The sequence below is a fragment of the Ranitomeya variabilis genome, chromosome 1 (genome assembly GCF_051348905.1).
Source record: "Ranitomeya variabilis isolate aRanVar5 chromosome 1, aRanVar5.hap1, whole genome shotgun sequence".
Taxonomy (NCBI): domain Eukaryota; kingdom Metazoa; phylum Chordata; class Amphibia; order Anura; family Dendrobatidae; genus Ranitomeya; species Ranitomeya variabilis.
In genome coordinates, this window is record NC_135232.1 from 322852507 (window position 1) to 322875911 (window position 23405).

At 43.6% G+C, this 23405-nt stretch overlaps 1 protein-coding gene across 2 annotated transcripts in view; it reads right to left on the reverse strand.

Moving 5' to 3' along the window:
- Positions 1 to 22353, reverse strand: part of ADCY4 (adenylate cyclase 4) — a 114190-nt gene extending 91837 nt beyond the window's left edge. Inside the window, exon 1 of one of the 2 annotated variants that reach the window (XM_077298198.1) lies at positions 22150 to 22353. The gene's annotated coding sequence lies outside the window, so the exon portion shown is untranslated. Of the gene's footprint in view, positions 1 to 4207; positions 4505 to 22149 lie in introns of those variants that run through there. The other variant, XM_077298205.1, reaches the window with a different exon arrangement.
- Between the last annotated feature and the right edge of the window lie 1052 nt (positions 22354 to 23405).

Here is a 23405-nt window from a genome sequence, read left to right on the forward strand (position 1 = left end):
TATAATTATACCCGTAATGGGGGCGCTGGTGGCCACTACTGTGAGGGGGAGGGAGCTAGATGTGGCTCGCGACGCTCTCATAGAGCGGACTGTGGCTCTCTAGGTCAGAAAGGTAGGGGACCACTGCTATAGATAATACTCGCAATGGTCTCATGTTCTGCGCTTCATAGGTAATCTGTATAATCGTAACCTTGTAAATGCTTTTAAGTCATTAATTTGAAAATGGGCAATTTGGCTTTGGAACCTTTAAAATCACTGCCCTATTGTATACCCAGCACCCACTGTGCCATTTGGCTGCTGGTCACCTGAGCTATGGCTGCACCATTTTCTGCAGTGAGAAGAAACGGAACAGCGGTCGAGCATGTGCGCTGCTGCACCATTCAGATATGGGACGATAGTGCATCACCTTGCTGATCGGCGGGGATCTCTGGTCAAAATCCCACAGATCAAGAAGAAATCCCGTAGGTAAGCGATAGCTCCTTGTTACAGGAATACCCCTTTAATGGGCTTTTTATCCCACCCATGCAAGTCAGCATGCTATTTGAGGGACATGCTGGATTCTTTTCTTTCTTTAAGTTACCATTTTGGAGTACATAGAAATAGACATTTAGTTTTTAATATAGCGAAAATGTAAAAATTTTATATATATATATATATATATATATATATATATATATATATATATATATATATATATATATATATATAGCAATTTCCTCACTGTTTATATTTTTTTCATCTCAAGACTAACTATTTGGAAGTACATATGTACATATGAATATACAAAAACTCTGAAATATACCTTATGAGTGATACTCTCAAGATAGAGTAGCAGCCTCCATAAGCCTGCAGTTAACCTTACACGTGTTCAAACACATCTCCACTACCTGCTCCCCCATCCCCTACTCAACCCAACCCTCGTCCACAATAAAACATATAGTACAGTACATACATGGGCAAGAAAGATGCAGCTTCTAATTTGCAGGAGCTGGGCCTCACAGTACATACCAGAAGTATTTAAAAAGAACCTGTCAGCTGATTCATGCTGCCAAAATTATGAATCACAGACCAGCTCCTGCAGTAAACATAGTAGACAGCGTGGCTGGGGTCCAGGTAATTAGTCCAAAGAGGTGGTCCTAGTCATCATCTCCCTACTTGCACAGCTAGACTGCCAGTGTTCTCTCCTTATATAAATATAGGAAGAGACCTGTCAGCCTAGTTCAGCATTCAGGGAGAAGCCTCACGGGACCCGTCTCTTGGACTAGACCTTGTCCCCAGAGGTTTAGAATGCAGGAGCTGAATCATGCTACTAGAGATTTGGACAACACCAGTCAGCCAACAGGTTCCTTTTGAAGAAACCAGTGGATGAAACAGCAAAGACAAAAATATTCAGGTTATGCAAATTTCTGACTACATCCAAGGGGGTCACTTTTTTTCAAAATAGATATTAAAGGCGTTGTCCAGCCTGGGGCTCAAGTCTGTACTCTATGTGAACCTGACAGCTGATACATGCTGCATAACCAGGGCCTGGGAGCTTACTTTTCACAAACAATTATAATTACAATGTTGTGCATTTTTCATATCTTACTTTGCAATTTTGAAATAAACTTGTAAAAGTTATTTATTTATTTGAGTTCCTCCATATGACTGGCACAAGGGTAGGCCCGGGTAATGTGAAAGTGTATATTTCAGAGGTCACGCATTCTAGGGTTAGGCCGGGGTCACACTTGTGAGTTCAATGCGAGAGACTCACGCCAGTCTCTCGCTTCAAGTCCCGGCACTGCTGCCGACACTCGGGACCGGAGCGTGCAGCTGCATGTATCAGGTCACTGGTAGTGTGATATCAGCCAGGTGAGAAAACCATACTTTATTACTGGCTGGGGTCTGAGACCGCCCTGGAAACTAGTTGGACAGGCAGGTCCCTGGTGGCTTTTCCCCATTTGCTGCCCTTGATTGACACATCTCTGCCTACATGTGTGTATGGGGAAAGACCTGTCAATACAAGGCAGTGGGTGGTGAGAAGCCGCCAGGGGCCTGCCTGTCCGACTAGTCTACAGCGCGGTTCAATCCCCAGCGGGTATTAAAAGTATGTTTTTTTCTTAAACGCTGCATTGTTTTAGAGTCAAACATCCATAACCGTGCTCAAACAGCCAGTGTCTGATCCATACCGCACACACATAGGGCAGTATGGATCAGTGGTCAGGTTCATTTTAGAAGGGTTGTTTGGGACTTACGGATGACCTATGAATGCCAGATTGGAGTGGTCTGACACAGTCACCTGAACAGCTGATATCTGCTCTGGTAGCTGCCAGTCTGCAGCAAGGAGAGGTACGGGGTTGCATGTTTCACCCTGTACTTTGCTTGTATCCGAACAACTCATTTAAAAAGGTCCAATTTATCATTTGTGAGGGGTTTTTAAGTCACTTCTTTGCCTTGTGGTATTTGTTGTTGTACTGTGCACCAAATTCTTCAAACTGGTGCACAAATTTCATTAATTTTTTGCAAAGTCAAAAATGTTCTTTATTTTTCTTTTTGACTTGTTTTCAGCTCTTTAGCCAAGAACTTGCACATTTTTGCAAATTTTGTGCAAAAATAACTACAGGTAGAAAAGCACATTTTGCTATAACATTTTCAGAATACGTTAAATGTTGCATTTTTGGGTCCAGCTCATCAGTTTTGCAGTAGAAACTGGTGAAAAATCTGGTGACAACTGATGCCATTAAAATGTCAATATTTGAGGCACAAATAAATGATTAGGATGTCCCGAATAAATGGAAACGTGGTCTTAGGATGTAAGGGATATACAGATTCAGTATCTACCATATCTGGTCCAAGGAAGAACAACTGATGAACTGGTGGCGGCTTATGGGAGCTCAAGGCTCATTGATACACATGGGGAGTGAAGGCTAGCCTGGTCGGATTCTCCAGACTGCCTACAGTAGCAGAGAAAGGTGTCCGTGCACACAGGGCATTGCCGCCTGCTTTGGGAGGCACTACATAAATTCATTGCTGAAAGCGCCTACAATACACTATTTGGGCATTAGAACTGAAGCATGGGGCAATGGAAGAAGGTGGAATGGTCTGATAACTCACGTTTTCTTTGACATCATGTTGGTGGTCAGTTGGAGAGATGTCACCAGGGTACACTATGACACAAAGCGTTATGCCAGTCTGCAGAGGTGGCAGAATGCAGTGGGCTGATATTCCGTTGGGCATCACCAGTCCTGGCATTCATGTGGCACGTACCACCTACATAAATGTCGCTAAAGACCAAGGACACCATTTCATGGCATTTTTCTTCATGGCGGTGCCCTCTGCTGCCAATTCTGTGTAGAAGTTCAATGCCAGGGCTTAACACAACGCCTCCCACAACCTCGTGAATGGTGGTACACAGCTATTAGTAAGATTTGTCATCGAACGCCTCTTTTCTTCACATGTCGACGACATACATGCCGCACAGACCAAGTAACAGGCACTACAAGAGCTGTCCCAGGACGGCACTGAACTCATGGCCATATATATGGACGGCTCGTAGCTCCCTACAGACATATATCCCCCCCATGGACGAGCGAGCGCAATAACTGCATCCTGTCAGAAAACTGGAGCGCGTCCGCTCCGCCACGCGTGCTATAAATATATTTATTCCCGGAGAAGCCCTACAAATAATCCCACAAGTTGTGGAAATGAAGCAATTTCCATATTTGCAGAGGAGGAATAATAGCAGCGCTGGGAATGAAAGGAGGACATGTCAGGGCTGATGTACAGACCATGGCTGCTGCCCACATTACAGGGAGGCACATGGAGGGGCCACACAGGGGTCCCACAATCACTGCCCTGGCACCTCAGGATTACTCACACAGCTAGAACTTTCCCCGCCAGGACCACCCACCTCAGCGCCCTCACATACTCGCCTCCATTAGTGGGGTCCTCGCCCGCTCCCGTCAGTACGCGGCACCTGACTGCTCTTTGCCTCCTGGGACTGAGCTTTACCCCACAGGACAGTCAGTCCGTGCGTGTCGTGATAAGATAAAGTTCTAACCCACGGGCTGAGACTCCGAGTTCCCGCCCAGTGCCAGGCTCTAATTACTCCCCGGCCGCACAGGGGAGGAAGCCGGTTACTGGCCGCCGGACGGAAGGGGACTTTGGTCTGTCAGTGCGGGGTAATGAGGGGGCAGCCCGGTGTACGGTGCCATAGGTGCCCGCTTACCCTGGTGCCTCGTTACCGGCCGTGCAGGAAGCCAAGCTCAGCCCGCAGCTGCGAGCAATGGAGGCGGCTGAGGGGATTAGTGCTGTGTGGAGGCTGCAGGTTATCCCCGGTCAGCCCTTCACCGACTAAAACCCAAACTTTCCTCCCCGGTCAGTTTTCTGTACTTCTTCGCTGGGAGATTTTTTTAGTACATGGAAATGTAACTCTTTTTCTAGTTGGGGATACAAATGTCCCCGGGCCAGTGACCGCCCGCCAGCCTAACTATTCCACAGCTGTAAATCGGCCATATTGCATATCATTTGCCCCTTGGCGGTAACTTCCATTGAAATCTATGGAAAGTGAGTCATGTGCGACCAATGGAGAATCACGTATTTTTGGAAACGTTGCGGAAGATCGCATTGTGATACGTCAGAGGTCATTAGATGCGCCCCCGCGATTTCAGTGTAGCCGTAACCTTTGGGCCTGGGTCAACAAAGAGTTTAAAACACTTCAAAAAGACCCCACATTTTTGTGCAGCTGAAAGGTTGACTTTTTTGCCAGTTTTGCCCAGCTCCACCAAGATGGGAAGACTCGGGGCATGACAGTGCAGCCAGGCTAATTCATGACGAGCCATGGCACAAACACCAGAAATCTTACTCCAGTCTCGGGTGCCTCTGACTCCAGCGCACCCCCCAGAAAGACCGGCGTGAACAACATCTGTCTTGAGGAATCTGGGCCAGAGTGTTTTTCATTTTTAGACACACAAAAATGTATTTTTACTAGTTATATTTTTAGTAGTTGGAGGGCTCGCGCCTGGTTGTCGGAGATTGTGTTATCTCATATTTGCTAAGTTTCACAGAACCTTCTGGAGACTCCCAGAAAAATGGGACAGTGCTTCCATGTTTCTGGTGCATCACATTGGGATGCTGTGTGCGATGATGGAGCATGGGTTCTGGCGCACATTTAGGGAACATGGAAGTGACTTTGGATAATGGGGCACCTCTACATGGAGAACCTCCCCTAAGGAAATGTTCCCTGCCTGAAGGGCATCACTGAAAGTATGCCTTGTATATGCTCTCAGGGGCCATGATGAGTAGGTGATGGGTTCAGGGTCATAGGACGATGCAAGTCCTGATTTAAGTGGTTACCTTTCTGCTAAATAGGCTGGCTGTGCGCATGCTGACAAGCTGGTCATGGCTACCAAGCATGTTCCATGAAGTAATTTGGGTCAGAGAGTCGGGTGCCACGACTTTTGAGAACTGTGAGTTTTGACTCTGGCATCACAGTGCTTGTCTTGAAGAGGTACTACCTAATTGGTGTCCTGATGCCCCTGGGGTTTGGGTTGGGACAACATTAATACATTTTTTTTATTTTACAACTGTGCAGCAAAAAGTGAAACAAAAATTTAGGGCTCACGAAGAAGTCCATATTGGAGCCATAGTAGGTCCTCCACAGAGGTACTTGAGCTGCACAGCCACGTGCCTCTGATTTCTAGAAAGCTGCTAAAAGATATCTGCATGTTTGTTTCACTGGTCACATACAGTACAGACCAAAAGTTTGGACACACCTTTTCATTTTAAGATTTTTCTGTATTTTCATGACTATGAAAATTGTACATTCACATTGAAGGCATCAAAACTATGAATTAACACATGTGAAATTATATACTTAACAAAAAAGTGTGAAACAATTGAAATTATGTCTTATATTCTAGGTTCTTCAAAGTAGCCACCTTTTGCTTTGATGACTGCTTTGCACACTCTTGGCATTCTCTTGATGAGCTTCAAGAGGTAGTTTCCAGGAATGGTCTTCCAACAATCTTGATGGAGTCCCAGAGATGCTTAGCACTTGTTGGCCCGTTTGCCTTCACTCTGCGGTCCAGCTCACCCCAAACCATCTCGATTGGGTTCAGGTCTGGTGACTGTGGAGGCCAGGTCATCTGGCGTAGCACCCCATCACTTTCCTTCTTGGTCAAATAGCCCTTACACAGCCTGGAGGTGTGTTTGGGGTCATTGTCCTGTTGAAAAATAAATGATGGTCAAACTAAACACAAACCGGATGGAATAGCATGCCGCTGCAAGATGCTGTGATAGCCATGCTGGTTCAGTATGCCTTCAATTTTGAATAAATTCCCAATAGTGTCACCAGCAAAGCACCCCCACACCATCACACCTCCTCCTCCATGCTTCACAAAGGGAACCAGGCATGTAGAGTCCATCCGTTCACGTTTTCTGCGTCGCACAAAGACACGGTGGTTGGAACCAAAGATCTCAAATTTGGACTCATCAGACCTAAGCACAGATTTCCACTGGTCTAATGTCCATTCCTTGTGTTCTTTAGCCCAAACAAGTCTCTTCTGCTTGTTGCCTGTCCTTAGCAGTGGTTTCCTAGCAGCTATTTTACCATGAAGGCCTGCTGCACAAAGTCTCCTCTTAACATTTGTTGTAGAGATGTGTCTACTGCTAGAACTCTGTATGGCAGTGACCTGGTCTCTAATCTGAGCTGCTGTTAACCTGCAATTTCTGAGGCTGGTGACTAGGATAAACCATTCCCAGTGACTACCTCTTGAAGCTCTTCAAGAGAATGCCAAGAGTGTGCAAAGCAGTCATCAAAGCAAAAGGTGGCTACTTAGAAGAACCTAGAATATAAGACATAATTTCAGTTGTTTTACACTTTTTTGTTGAGTATATAAATTCCACATGTGTTAATTCATAGTTTTGATGCCTTCAGTGTGAATGTACAATATTCATAGTCATGAAAATACAGAAAAATCTTTAAATGAGAAGGTGTGTCCAAACTTTCGGTCTGTACTGTATGTGTGGAGGTATTCGCTAAAAACATTATTTCGAGGTGAAAACCTCTCCGTACATGGAGTCCAAGAAATCCGCCACGGCGCTACATGAAGGCTGCACAGCTCCATAGTAAAGGGGTCTTGCGGGCTTTGTGCGCATGAGTCTTTATAGTGACGTTCATCTGAATGCGGGGCTTGCAGAGATCCGTACAGATGCCTCGTCTGAGAGTGAGAGACGGTATAACATCTGTATGTGTTATCATTGTCTCAGTTCTGCCCATGCGCAGTAACGTTTGGTGGGCTTGTTCTGGCTTCACCGCTGCCAGCCTGTCATAAGAGATTTGGGATCAGTTTGAGATGATGTACCATGTTCTCAGAGATATCAGACAAGTTTTTTTTTTTATATATCCTACTCCTAATATTACATGCAATGACCGCTTTAATAAGCAAAAAAGCAAATGTAACTGCAACGTAGGTTACATTACCCATTATCATTACCAGCGTCAAGGTTGTGGGTTTTCAACGTCATCATTTTCTGCATTTTGTAATGTGCCATATAGATATGCTATTGCTTAAAAGTATCCTGCATGTTTTTAGAGGTGGCAAGTATATAGGGGCTTGTCCAACTATAACTTTTGGGTTTTCATTGGCTGTAAGCCATAATCATCATTAACAGAAATATAATAGATCACTCTGCTTGTAAAAACTATCTAATATATGAGTTTCACTTTTTGTATTGAAGAGCGGAAATAAATTAAGTTTTTGATGATATTCTAATTTTGTGAGATGCACCTGTATCTGGCCACAAAAGTGCAGTGCTCGGATGCGTGTAAGGATATTTTCAGACTCTGTCTAGTGGCATTAGACCGCTAATGAGATCTGGGCGCCTAATCTCCCCCTTGTCACTAATGAGAGGCTTCTGCATAGCATTGCTGGAGGACTTTCATCATGGTTGTTGACCCATTCTAGAACCAGTATATAGCAGAGCTGTCACAGTACACGTCCAGCACACGACCGTCATCCCTGACTCCTAATAAGACAGTTTATTTGCATTATTTTTTCTATTCAACTAACAAGCACTTAAATGAAATGGTAGGGGCAGACTTACCGCATGAGTCTGAAACTAGACCCTTTTACGAATACGTCCCTGTAGTACTAAAGCCCTTTCTATAAATGAACCATTCCAGAAATAAGCTGACACCATTGTGTCACTACAATGCGAGATCATTGTAATAGTGACATTCCAGTTATCGTAGAGCCAAAGCAGGGTTTAACCACAGAAATGCCACAGTAGTTTCCTGCATCGTGCCCCATTACAAAATCAGTCTTGTGACTTTAATTTTACATTGCGCACTCTTCATATTGTGCTTTACTAATTAACCTTCAGCGTCTAAATAACAAGCTTCGGAGTATAGACAGTCACACCTCCAGGCTGGCGAGGAACCACATTGATCTGAGCTGGCATATAATCCAGTGTTCCTAATGCTTCGTCTATTCATTCGCTGGCGTTCAGCTTTACGTAGAGGATATAAAATAGATTTCTAGACAGAGGCGTACCAACACTTTGGGTTGAGGTTTGTGCATATAAACAGCTTATAATGGCACAGGAAACATTGGTATTATTGTGAAAGCTGCAGCTGGTACAAATGCAGACACACAAAATATTGTAATGAAATTCACAAATAAATAAAGCTTCCTTCCTACTATCATTATCTATATACTGTATATATGACTGAATTCAATTAAAAGAGCTATTTGAATCCGGGTAATCACATGCATTATATTGCCTTTTATGCATTTATGTTTCTCTGTATTAAGTTCTATTGAACTCTATTAGGTGGGGAAAATAGTATGATGTCCATATTCAGTGTTATTTTGTCTGTTAACCCTAAAGGCTATAAGTGGGGAGAGCTGTCTGTTAGTGATATGTTTACGTGTCATGTTTTTTTGTTGCATGTTTTTGCCCCGAAAAATGCCACATTTTACTGTCCCAGCAAAGTGAAAAAGATTACTAAGATCTCATACACACGTTGCTTATTTTTTTTTCTTACAGATTTTAAGCAGGTCCTAAATCTGTAGCATGTCAATTCTTTTAGATTTTTGCAGCATTTTTCACTAATTCTAATGAATGGTAATGCCTGCAGCAAATACTTAACGTGTGCACATGTGCGCACAACATGGTTTACACTCGGGCAAGCCCGACAAATTTTTTTTTAAGCAGAATCCAGTTCAGGAAGCGTGTGCGCTTTTAAAATGCTAAAAAAGACAGGCATCTTCTGTAAGTCTTTTTGGGCTCCCCATAGATTTTTTAGCTTGTGGTGTCTTCCAAGCAGAAAACGCCTGAAGAATATTCAGACATGTTACTTCTTTTAACCTCTTGACATCTTTTGAAAGCTGAAGAGGTTAAAAGACTACTTAAAGACTGAACATATGCCCTGCAAGTCATTTTGACATAAAATGCATATGCTCAATCTGTTGAGTATTTTTCGGGCACATTTTCAGGCAGGTTTGACAGCAGATCCACCAGAAAAAGATGTCATGTGTATGTGCATGCAAAGATTTTTAGAAGCTTTTGAGCAAGTCCACTGGAAAAATAACCCAACAGACTCTTCCTATTCATTTCTATTGTAAAACCATTTCACTATTCACATGACCAAAAAAAAGGCTCACCAGCGCTGCTAGCCATATAGTTGCTGTTCGTGCTATATTGAACTACCAGAGAGTACTGTATTCAGCTGGCAGAGTCAGCGCAAACAGGAAAGTGAAGGCAAATCCAGCACAACCATCCGTCGATAAAAAATTATTTAATTTTATTGATAGACCATTAAAATTAACGGAAAGAGAAAATTTGTGAGAATGAACTTCTTAAAAACTGATGCGTTTCAAGCGGAGAAACCGCCCTTAATCATAGCATGCTCCAGTGTTATGAGCTTTTTTCCCACTTCAGGCTTTGAAAAATACCAGAAAGCGTGGCAAACACTGTATTGTCGGGACCCCATTAAGTGAATGGTGTTTTGGTTCCGCTGCTCATGTCTCTGCTGGATTACAGGCTGTATGGCCGCATCATGCAACCATTCAGCCTGCCATCTACACTGTGTGCAGAATTATTAGGCAAGTTGTATTTTGATCACATGATACTTTTTATGTTTAATCTGGTTTTTATTGAAAAGAACTTCAAAACAAACAAGGAACAAAGGATTCAACAACATAAAAAGTATTGAGTACAAAAAGAAATCTCATATACAACTGTATATCAAGACCTGTAACCAACAAGTCCCGAAATAGTATAACTTTCAGGTCAAAATCATTTTCAATCAAGTCCAACAAGATCTGAAAAGAAAAAAAAAATCCATGGCGGATGTAGGTATCCCCTATCCAGGGAGACTGTAGGACCTTTGGTGATACATATGAGGTATCCTCTGAAAGAGAGCGACCCAAACAAGAGGAGCTGGGTCACTCCAAGTAATAATGGTATAAACACGAACGGAAAGAATGAGACTAAGAAGAGGAATATGGAGGAGGAGAGAGGATGAAAAAAAAAAAAGGGGGGGAGGGGGTGGACCATGGAGTCTGATATAGAAGGGGGCAACTTGCACCCCTGTAATGACGTCCATCTAACCCGTATTGTTCAATCTATCTTCCTTATAGCTTAGAAAAGAGGGATTGAAAGTCCTGAGAGTCAATAAACAAAATCCAAGGACTCCAGACCTGCTGATATTTCTCCATTGAACCGTTAACCTCAGCGGACAATTCCTCCATACTTTGAAGGCTGGTCATCTCCTTGACCCATTCAGACACACTAGGAGATTGGGAGGATTTCCAATGTCTCGGGATCACAGTGCGCGCAGCAGTTAAGCAGAATCTTAGGAGCCCCTTTTTCTGGAAGCGAAATGAGCCCGGGAGGATAGATAATAAAGCCACCTGGGGGAGTTGGTCACCAAATGACCACTAATGGCTTGATAAGCGGAAAAGACAGAATCCCAAAATGGTTTAATAAGCTTACATCCCCACCAAATGTGTAGCATGGTACCTCTGTCTACTCCACAATGCCAGCACCTATCGGAGACGGAGGGAAAAGCGGCGTGTAAGACATCAGGACAGCGATACCACCTGGTGAGAATTTTGTAATTCTTTTCCTGTGCGGCACAGGCAATAGAGAATTTATGTGAATATACGAACGCCTTCCTCCTCCGACATGGCAACTCCCAACTCACCCCGCCACCTCTCCACATACTTGGGGAACTTGTCTTTGGTATTTTGGTTCAAAAGAGCATATATTAAGGAGACAGCATGTGCAGGCTGCGACCACAACAGGAAAAGCTTTTCAAACGGCGTAGGAAGGGAGGAGTATGAGCCTGCACCCTCCGGAGACGAGAGGAAGGATTTTAGTTGGAGGTATTCCAACCAATCAGAAGTACCCCCTCCCTCTAACGGCTGCACTGATTCGAAAGCGGGCATGGCCGAACCCTTGAGGACATGAAAGCATCTGGTATTGTCCCCTCTCTCCCACCCAAGAAAATTATCCCTCTCCACCCCCAGGGAAAACTCCGGATTAGAGAAGAGAGACGTAAGCGGTCCACTGCCTAAGGACAGAGAACCTCTGCGGGTCTCCAGATCCCATCCTCTAAGTGTATCTTTAAGGAGGTCAGCTTCAGAACTGAATTGACCTCTACTTTTAGGGCTGATCCAGGGAAGGTTATGGAGTGGAATTGTAGAGCTAATTTGTTCTATTCCCACCCATTGTTTGTCTGAACTGTGGAACTGCCAGTCTAGCATGCGTGTACATGATACTTTTTATACATGTTGTCCTACTCCAAGCTATTCAGGCTTGAGAGCCAACTACCAATTAAGTAAATCAGGTGATGTGCATCTCTGTAATGAGGAGGGGTGTTGTCTAATGACATCAAAACCCTATATAAGGTGTGCTTAATTATTAGGCAACTTCCTTTCCTTTGGCAAAATGGGTCAGAAGAGAGATTTGACGGGCTCTGAAAAGTCCAAAATTGTGAGATGTCTTGCAGAGGGATGCAGTAGTCTTGAAATTGCCAAACTTTTGAAGCGTGATCACCGAACAATCAAGCGTTTCATGGCAAATAACCAACAGGGTCGCAAGAAGCGTGTTGGGCAAAAAAGGCGCAAAATAACTGCCCATGAATTGAGGAAAATCAAGCGTGAAGCTGCCAAGATGCCATTTGCCACCAGTTTTGCCATATTTCAGAGCTGCAACATTACACTGTGTTCCAAATTATTATGCAAATTGGATTGGTGTCGTAAAGGTTTAATTGTTTTGTTTTTCAAATAAACTCATGGATGGTATTGTGTCTCAGGGCTCAATGGATCACTGAAATCAATCTTAAACACATGTGATAATTAGTTTTCCAGGTGATTCTAATTAAAGGAAAACTACTTAAAAATTATGTTCCACATTATTAAGCAGGCCACAGTTTTCAAGTAACATGGGAAAGAAAAAGGATCTCTCTGCTGCCGAAAAGCAAATAGGGCAATGCCTTGGTCAAGGGATGAAAACATTAGATGTTTCCCGAAAACTTAAGCATGATCATCGTACTGTTAAGAGATTTGTGGCTGAATATGAGCACAGATATGTTCGTGTTGATAAAGGCATAATGAGGAAGGTTTCTGCCAGGCAAGTTAATCGGATTAAGAGAGCAGCTGCTAAAAAGCCATTACAAACCAGCAAACAGATATTTGAAGCTGCTGGTACGTCTGGAGTACCTCGAACCTCAAGGTGTAGGATCCTTCAAAGGCTTTCTTTGGTTCATAAACCTACTATTCAGCCACCCCTAAACAGTGTTCACAAGCAGAAATGGTTGTATTGGGCCCAGACATACATAAAGACTAATTTACAAACAGTCTTGTTAACTGATGAGTGTCGAGCAACCCTGGATGGTCCAGATGGATAGAGTAGTGGATGGCCACCATGTCCCAACAAGGCTGTGACGTCAGCAAGGAGGTGGAGGAGTCATGTTTTGGGCCAGAATCATGGAGAAACAGCTGGTGGGGCCCTTTAAGGTTCCTGAAGGTGTGAAAATGACCTCTGCAAAGTATATAGAGTTTCTGACTGACAACTTTCTTCCATGGTATAAAAAGCAGAAGCGTGTCTTCAGGAGCAAAATCATCTTCATGCATGACAATGCACCATCTCATGCTGCAAAAAATCCCTCTGAGTCATTGGCTGCTATGGGCATAAAAGGAGATAAACTCATGGTGTGGCCACCATCTTCCCCTGACCTCAACCCTATAGAGAACCTTTGGAGTATCATCAAGCAAAAGATCTATGAGGGTGGGAGGCAGTTCACATCAAAACAGCAGCTCTGGGAGGCTATTCTGACTTCATGCAAAGAAATACAAGCAGAAACTCTCCAAAAACTCACAAGTTCAATGGATGCAAGAATTGTGAAGGTGATATCATAGAAGGGGTCATATGTTACCATGTAACTTCGCCGGTTAGGATGTTTTGTAGTTAAATAGCTTTTTTGTTCAGCAAATGTGACCTCCTAATGCTACAAATTCAACACATGAGCATTTTCAGTTCTTTAAAACATATCAAATGTTTAGAAATTCTACTGTGCGTAATAATTTGGAACAGTGCATTTTGAGTTTTTATTCATTTTGGAGATTATACTGTTATCATTGTGAGGTTTCTTCAATAAAATTCGATGTATACTCTAATGGGTGATGACTTTTATTAGACTGCCTGTCATTTGCACTGACCATTTAGGAAAACCCGAGAAAAATATAATTTGCATAATAATTTGGAACATAGTGTACTGGAGTAACAAAAAGCACAAGGTGTGCGATACTCAGGGACATGGCCAAGGTAAGGAAGGCTGAAAAACGACCACCTTTGAGCAAGAAACATAAGATAAAACATCAAGACTGGGCCAAGAAATATCTTAAGACTGATTTTTCAAAGGTTTTATGGACTGATGAAATGAGAGTGACTCTTGATGGGCAAGATGGATGGGCCAGAGGCTGGATCAGTAAAGGGCAGAGAGCTCCACTCCGACTCAGACGCCAGCAAGGTGGAGGTGGGGTACTGGTATGGGCTGGTATCATCAAAGATGAACTTGTGGGACCTTTTTGGGTTGAGGATGGAATGAAGCTCAACTCCCAGACCTACTGCCAGTTTCTGGAAGACAACTTCTTCAAGCAGTGGTACAGGAAGAAGTTGGTATTGTTCAAGAAAAACATGATTTTCATGCAGGACAATGCTCCATCACATGCCTCCAACTACTCCACAGCGTGGCTGGCCAGTAAAGGTCTCAAAGAAGAAAAAATAATGACATGGCCCCCTTGTTCACCTGATCTGATCCCCATAGAGAACCTGTGGTCCTTCATAAAATGTGAGATATACAGGGTGTCTGGGAGGCTGTGGTGGCTGCTGCGCGCAATGTTGATCGTAAACAGATCAAGCAACTGACAGAACCTATGGATGGAAGGCTGTTGAGTGTCATCAAAGAAAGGTGGCTATATTGGTCACTAATTTTTTGGGGTTTTGTTTTTGCATATCAGAAATGTTTATTTCTAAATTTTGTGCAGTTATATTGGTTTACCTGGTCAAAAGAGTGAGATGGGAATATATTTGTTTTTTTATTAAGTTGCCTAATAATTCTGCATAGTAATACTTACCTGCACAAACAGATATCCTCCTAAGATAGCCAAATCTAAAAAAAAACCACTCCAACTTCCAAAAATATTAAGCCTTGTTATTTATGAGTCTTTTGGGTTGATTGAGAACATAGTTGTTGATCAATAATAAAAATAATCTTCTAAAATACAACTTGCCTAATAATTCTGCACACAGTGTAGATGTAACAGAGCTGACAGTGAGGTCGCACCCTGCTGTCCTTGACTTTTCTGCAGCAAATACGCAGGTTGACTTTTATTGCAGAGTATTTGTAGCATTTTTTCACCATCCTTTCAATTCTCTACTCTGTCCCCAAGAACCTCCTCCCTCTCCTCTCATTTCTGCTGAAGACTTTGCCTCTTTCTTTAAGCAGAAGATCGATAACATCAGACAAAGCTTTGGCCCGCAGCTCCCAATGCCCCTCCTCTTGACTACTCAGCCCTGTTCTTCCAAAACCAGCTTCTCCACCATGACAGATGATCAGCTCTCCACCCTTCTGTCAAGATCACATCTCACCACTTGCACACTTGACCCGCTCCCGTCCCACCTCATCCCTAACCTTGCCAAAGTCTTCATCCCAACCCTAACAAAATTCTTCAACCTCTCACTTACAAATGGTGTCTTCCCCTCATCCCCCATGCATCAATCACACCTATCTTCAAAAAACCCTCCCTCGACCCATCCTCTGTGTCCAGCTATCGCCCGATATCCCTTCTCCCTTATGCCTCAAAACTACTGGAACAGCATGTCCATCTTGAACTGTCCTCCCACCTCTTCTCCTGCTCACTCTTTGACCGGTTACAATCTGGCTTCCGACCACATCACTCAACTGAAACTGCCCTAACTGAAGTGACCAACGACCTACTAACTGCCAAGAGCAAGTGGCACTACTCTGTCCTCCTTCTCCTGGACCTGTCTTCTACCTTTGACACTGTGGACCATTCCCTCCTGTTACAGATTTTCTCATTTCTTGGCATCACAGACATGGCCCTATCCTGGATCTCATCCTAACAGACCGGACATTCAGTATCTCTCCCACACCACCTCCTCATCTCGCCCCTGTCTGTCGGTGTTCCCCAAGGCTCAGTTCTAGGGGCCCTGCTCTTCACCATCTACACCTTTGGCCTGGGACAGCTCATAGAATCCCACGGTTTACAATATCATCTCTACGCCGATGACACACAGATCTACCTATCTGGACCTGACCTCCCTTACTGACTAAAATCCCACAAAGTTTGTCTGCTATTTCACCTTTCTTTTCTGCTCGCTTTCTAAAGCTGAACATGGACAAAACAGAATTCATCTTTCCCCCACCTCACTCTACCCCTCCACCCGACCTATCCATCAATGTCAATGGTTGCTCACTTTCCCCAGTCCGCTCGGTGCCTCGGGGTGATCCTTGACTCTGCCCTCTCTTTCAAGCCACATATCCAAGCCCTTGCCTCCTCCTGCCAATTCCAACTCAAAAACATTTCCCGGATCCGTTCATTCCATGATCATAAAACCACAAAAACACTAGTGCATGCCCTTAACATCTCCCGCCTTGACTACTGCAACCTCCTACTCTCTGGCCTCCCCTCTAGCTGTAAGGAGGTGAAGCACAAGAAGAGTCCGGGAGCGGTTACCTTCTCGGCTCTGTGCCTGGAACCATTGAGCTGTGCTACAGGTTCCCCAGGGGGCAGACTTAGAGACCGGGACAGAAAGGAAGCCGGGTTGAGAGCGGTTAGAGCAGCGGTCAGAGCAGGACGCAGCTGCACTCCGGGAAAGAGAGAGAGCTCCCGGTCAGAGGACAAATACTGGGAGATCGCCCAAAAAGACTGCATCTTGTGAGTACATGAAAGCAGACTCTGCTGTGACTGGAGAGGGGCGCCTTGACACCCATGCGGAGACTGTGACCCTTGGTACCCACGGTACCAGTGCAGAGCCCTTGATTTCTGTTAAGAGACTTATTAATAGACTGACCATCGTTTTCCCGGGATAGGCTGTGCTGTAAAAGTTAAAGACTCAGCCGGTGTATATCACATTAACTCTCGAAACTCCAGGCAGCGGGTTCCTACAGACTACTCAGCCCATGGACAACAGAGGGACGACAAGTGCCGCTGTATCTCGCCGCATTCGTTGGCGAAGACGACCCTTCAAGCAAGTCCTCATCAGTCTGATAAGTGTTCTTTTTCCCAAGAAATTCCGTTTTCTACTATTACACTGTTTGACTCCCATATTTTTGCACTGTTATATTGTTAGTTATATTCCACTTCTTCCTCCCTGCGAGGAGAACCTAATTCCTGTTAATAAACCCCTCAACTGTTGGTCTGTCTGTTCCGTGGTGACACACTCAGTACCTGCATCCTATTACATAGCACTCTGGCACCACTCCAATCCATCCTAAACTCTGCTGCCTGACTAATTCACCTGTCTCCCCATTATTCCCCAGCTTCTCCTCTCTGCCAGGCCCTTCATTGGCTTCCTATTGCCCAGAGGCTACAGTTTAAAACACTAACAATGACATACAAAGCCATTCACAACCTGTCTCCTCCATACATCTGTGACATGGTCTCCCGGTAGCTACCTACACGCAACCTTCGATCCTTCTCTCTTCTCCTCTACTCATCTCTTCCTCCCACAACCGCAAGCAAGACTTCTCCCGTTCTTCCCCTATACTCTGGAACTCTCTACCACAACACATCAGGCTCTCGCCTACCACGGAAACCTTCAAAAGAAACCTGAAGACCCAACTCTTCCATCAAGCCTACAACCTGCAGCGATCCTCTGCTGAACCGCCGCATGTCCAACTCTACCCTCTCCTAGTGTATCCTCACCCATCCCCTGTAGACTGTGGGCCCTCGCGGGCAGGGTCCTTCCTCCTCGTGTACTTGTGTGTGCCTTGTTTTACTCATGTTTATTGTACTTGTCTATATTTGCCCTGTTCACATGTAAAGCGCCGTGGAATAAATGGCGCTATAAAAATGTATAATAATAACAAAAATGCTGAAAAAACGCTGAAAGAAGTGACATGTTGTATGTAAAAAAAAAAAACGCTGCAAAGCACAAAATCATAGGCTTTGCTGGTACTGTAAAAAGCAAACATATAAATGGGCATTAACATGAGCAGATTTCAGCTCATAACGAGTGTTGATTGATTATAACAGTTGATCGGTGCTTGTTTATTGTCCCCTTTACACAGGCCAATACAAGCTGCATGGGGATAATAGTTAATGCAGTTGTTCTGTCCCCATACAGTGTGCATATGGGTGGCAGCAAATCCCCTCATTTCCTTATGTGATACGCTGTCGACAACGATGATATTTAGTATTCAATGAGCTTTTAGCGCATTGGTTGGCTGATCGGCAGAACAATTACAAGGGCCAATTATTGGGAACGAGCATTTAAACAGAACGCTGTTGGACTTTGTAAAATAGCCTATAGTTGGCCAAACACATTAGATAGTGTTTGGCCGACAACTATATCTACCCCCATACACATGCGTGCTTAACTCGCCCAAGTGTGCATGAGTTCAGAATGAGAAGAAAGGGTTTAAGCCACTGCCAGATACCTTTAGCATTGCCTTATCTCCATGGGAGCAACCGAAAAGGTCATTGAAAAAGAGCAACCTGTGTTACATTTCATAGTCACTTAACTCCACCAAAACAGTTTAGCTCAGCTGACATTAAAGTGATTTCCAAGACTGATCAACTGATGACCTCTCCGACGCATAGATCAACAATATGAGATTAGTGGGGCCGACATATAACACCTCCCGATCACCTGATATCTGCTCCAGTATTGGCCAAACTGTCGAGTATTTTATCTCCCTTTCACTTGAATAGAAGGTTAGGTGCAGTATCTGGCAACAGCTACTAAATGACGTAGAGATCTGCGGTGTCCTAGCATTGCTTACACGCGGTTGCTGCTACATTAGATAACGCTGATTGGTGGGATGATGGGTGTCAACAGCTACAGATCTCATATCGCTGACCTATCCTTTGGATCAGCCATCATTTATTCAGTCTCTTACAAATCTAAAGGTACCGTCACACTAAACGATATCGCTAGCGATCCGTGACGTTGCAGCGTCCTCGCTAGCGATATCGTTTAGTTTGACAGGCAGCAGCGATCAGGATCCTGCTGTGATGTCGCTGGTCGCTGAATAAAGTCCAGAACTTTATTTGGTCGTCCGATCGCTGTGTATCGTTGTGTTTGACACCAAAAGCAACGATACCAGCGATGTTTTACACTGGTAACCAGGGTAAACATCGGGTTACCAAGCGCAGGGCCGCGCTTAGTAACCCGATGTTTACCCTGGTTACCAGCGTAAAAGTAAAAAAAACAAACAGTACATACTCACCCAGCGTCATACCTCCCCCAGCGTCTGCTTCCTGACACTGACTGAGCGCCGGCACTAAAGTGAAAGTGAAAGCCGCTGTGCTGTTAGGGCCGGAGCTCAGTCAGTGTCAGGAAGCAGACGCTGGGGGAGGTATCACGCTGGGTGAGTATGTAGTGTTTGTTTTTTTTACTATTACGCTGGTAACCAGGGTAAACATCGGGTTACTAAGCGCGGCCCTGCGCTTAGCAACCCGATGTTTACCCTGGTTACCCGGGGACCTCGGCATCGTTGGTCGCTGGAGAGCGGTCTGTGTGACAGCTCTCCAGCGATCAAACAGCGACGCTGCAGCGATGGGCATCGCTGTCGCTATCGCTGCAGCGTCGCTTATGTGACGGTACCTAAGGAGTATGACCAGCTTTGCTCTGAAGAGAGCGGGAGGTTTCTTAGGGGACCAGGTGACAAAAAAGCAACCCACTCACCAGCTTATATGGATGGCGTTGGTAATAATTCATAAAGTGATGCAGCTGTTTTGATTTATTTAAACTTTTCCATTTATGACAATGAAAATCGGTATAAACTCTCTGCTTATGGTTGGAAACCTTTTAAGTTATTGAATAATTAATTTACATGAACACTCGATGTTATACTAAAATACTAATGATGTATTATTCTGTAAAGCCAAATCATTCCTAAAAGCTAGCTCGCCAGCACTGATATGATGCAAAAAATGGAAAGCATAGCGTGTCAGTTCTGTTTGCTCTGACATCATTTACAGTATCTCCCAATCAATATCCCACAATGTGTATTTCTGCTGCCTAGGAAACTAACGGCTATCGTACAAGGTCTGGTTTTCCAAAGTTATCAGTGATGTAACACAGAATGCTCTCTATTTCATATATGCCGCTCTCAAAATCCATTCCCTCAGCACATGATCCTGAAACAGACCCTTGTTCTCTTTTCCCTAATGCAAGCGTGCCTTTATTTTTAATAAAATGCTACCATTCCAGTCTTTATCCTTGAAAACAACTATTTTATAGACACATGTATAATATACAACACCATGAAACTGATCCACCTAAACAAATTACGAATCATTTACGGGGCGTAATGTAAAACATAGCAGACTCTAGAAATCAATGAAACTCTGTGCTGAGGTCCCCATGAGCCTGCTGTGTGATCTGATGTATCCATTTTATCATTTCTGCTCCTGATGCAACCCTTCATTTAGCTCCTTGTTCAATTTCACACACACTGGCGGATTCTTTACGCTACCTCTAAAGGTAATTTGGTCTCCTAACCCAATTTCCTTCTCTTTTATCATCTGCTGGCCTACTTTCTGCGGAAAGGAGAGCTTAGAAAGCTTCTATTCTATATCGTGTAAGATAATCTTTACCATTTTATGTTCACCATCCTATAAGTATAAAATCAATAACGCGTTTTCATAATTGTCATTATTGCTCTGCAAACTTGATCTGCTTAATATGTATGACTATATAATATTCACATGCTGATTTTGTAGAATTTATCATAGGCATTAGATTTTTAACAGTAGATGCATGTCTGTGTGGCGGCCAAAAAATAATTGGACAGGCTGCATATCACTTTCTAATTATTGGCATCTGATGCATTTGGCAACTACCTGTCTACACTCTGTAATGGACTATTATATGGACTTGGCTGAGCTTGGTCATTGTGGTGACTTCTATCTATTGTGTGGCACTGCAAAATTACTTAAGAGTTCCAGCTATAACAAGTAGACGGCTATAGCAAGCAAACCAAGGTGGCTGTTCTAATATTAAGTTATCATCGCCAGTATACCATAAGGGTATGTACACACAGCGTATTTTCAGGTACATTCTGCTAAATAAAAAAAAACACCTGAAAAGCGCTAAACACTTGAAAGAATGTACATATGGATTTCTATCTAAAAATTACCCGCTGTTCATGTATTCAAGTCTTTTGAGTGTCTTTTAACCACTTTAGGTTTCTAAAAACGCCAAGCAGTAAAAGAAGTGAGCAGGCCATTCTCCGGCCATTTTCTGCTCTGAAGACACTGTACACTTTATAAAGAAGACAATAAGAAAGTGAGAAGGCTCGGAACACGTCTGAGTGTCATTTTGATTATTTTGCCAGCGTTTTTACTTGGAAAAATCAATAGGGGATTCTTCATTGTTGAATGGAGTTAATAACAAAATCCAGAAAAGAAAAGTACAAAAGACGCCCCAAAAGCACTGGAAAAATGCTCAAAAAGCCCACCAGTCGTCAAAAACTTTTTTGGAAAAAAACGTAAAATAGATGCTTCAGGAAACAAAACGCCGATGTTTTCTGAAGTGTCTTCCTCTAGAAAACTTCAATTTGTCTGCCTGAAAAAGGTGTTGTGTGCACATACCCTAAAAATTTCAAACCGTTACCAGATATTTTTCTCATGTATTTTTCTGAAAATCATACCGAGTACTTTACCACTCAGGCACAAGGCACAGATATGCATTTCAATTTTATTCTGACACCTTATAACAGGAGACGGTCTCTGAAGGACACATCTATTAAACAGTTAGAAACATTCTCAAGTACACAAATACTTGCCACATGTGTGAGCTATTCCTGATCCACCATGAAACATTATTGTATACAGTATATCACATGGCCGAGATAGAAACTGAACTACTGAAAGACTAAGTTTCCAGCATCAGTGTAAACCCATCTCCCCAGAAATCTGCTAGACCAGAACGACTCCTCTGCTTCTCCAGTGATCCCGTCCTTCAGCTGAGTAGTTAGTAACTGTTCCAGAGGAAATGCTCACAAATGAAGCAGGAGGGTGAGCTCTGCTGAGAAATCTACAGATCCTCACAAACTTCAGCATTCATCTGGCTTCACCATCAAATTCCTGCCCTTCTTTCTGCTGTTTTTCAGACCTTTTATTTATAAAGCCCTAACACATTTCAAATACTTTACAATGAAGCAGAGAAAACAACAACCAAAGTCAAGTGAAAGGAACAAGGCAGCAAAATGTAATGCAGACGCTGTTTGCAGGAACCTACAATCTAATTACACTTCATCCCTACTCCAGGTCTGTCCTGTATACGACAGAAGCTAATTTCTTGCCATCCTTTGGAATACAATCCACAGCCCAAATGAATCATCATTCCCTCAAACACCACAGAGCTTCATTAGTTTCCAACACCTCTTTCCCGCTCCCTTCTCACCAGTTAGGAGCTGCCAGCCCTTGTCCTCTCAGCATCAGCTTGGTCCCTCGCACACCAGCTAGAGATAGATCTCAGTCAGATGCTTTTCTTTCTCTTCCCTCTCTTCCCAGATTGCCTCCAGGTTGCCTCTAGACTGAATCTTCAAAGCCGAGAGTCCCTCCCTAATCCTCATCCCTCCTTCTGCCTTCCTAAACCTTCTCTCTCACATAGCTCTGGGTGGCAACTCTCTTTTCCTTTTTTGTATGTCTCTCAATGTTGACTGTACGTCTCCGTTTGTGTGTCCCTGACACTCTTTGTTTCCCTTCCTTGCTTCGCCAGCCCCCCTTCCCTTCCACAGCTAATTAGTTGTCATTAGCAGAGTTTATTAGTATTTTCCATCTTTGTTTCTTGTTGTCTGATGTCTGACCCACCCTGTGGTTTCCTGTGTATCCTTTAACTCTTCCTGCTGTGTCGTCCTAGAGAACACTCTAATGTTCCAGGTTCAATCCTTTGCAATCAAGGCTCGGTTGATCTACCTCCTTTGCGTTTTGAGGTCCAATCTGCTATTTCTGTGCTGATAGACTCCTTCCTGTCTCACATCACAATCTATTCCAGTGCTGACTGATACCTTCATCCTGTCGAGCACTTTCTACGCCATCTGCTTGTAAACAGGTCATTTTCCTCAATTGTAGTTTTCTACTTCTCCAAATATATTTTGCCCTTAGTAAAGTTTTATCGTCATTTCAGCATGCAGGTCGGCTCTTTTTACATTTTCCTATGTGAACCTGTTGAGCATATCCACAAAGAAAGCCCCATGTACATACACAAAACTTAGCCATAGATCCCTATTGACCCAACAATGGCCAAAAAGTGTCCTTTTTGCCTCTCTCGGACCAGTCTGTACCACAATACTGTTTTTTACTATATAGGAAAGCTCATCTTTCTTCTCTGGGAATATTAATGTCACTTTCTGCTATTTTAACACTAGTTCTAGAGCAGGCTAGAACTAGGCATTGGCGTAGCAAAACAGAAAAGCACAAATAATAATTACATTGTTTTGTCAGCACACAATGTCAGCGGATGTGCTACAGCTGGTATGGCAGCAGAACACTGTGTCAGAATGCCCAATGACGCCAGTCATGTAATGCCATTAAAGAAAAAAAATCTGTTGATTGCCAGGAAAACCGGCCAAGTAATGGTCAGGAGACCTTTTTCTACCATGGAGAGGGTTAAAGGACGCCAATTTTTAAAGTGCAATGCAGCTAAGTGTGTCTGGT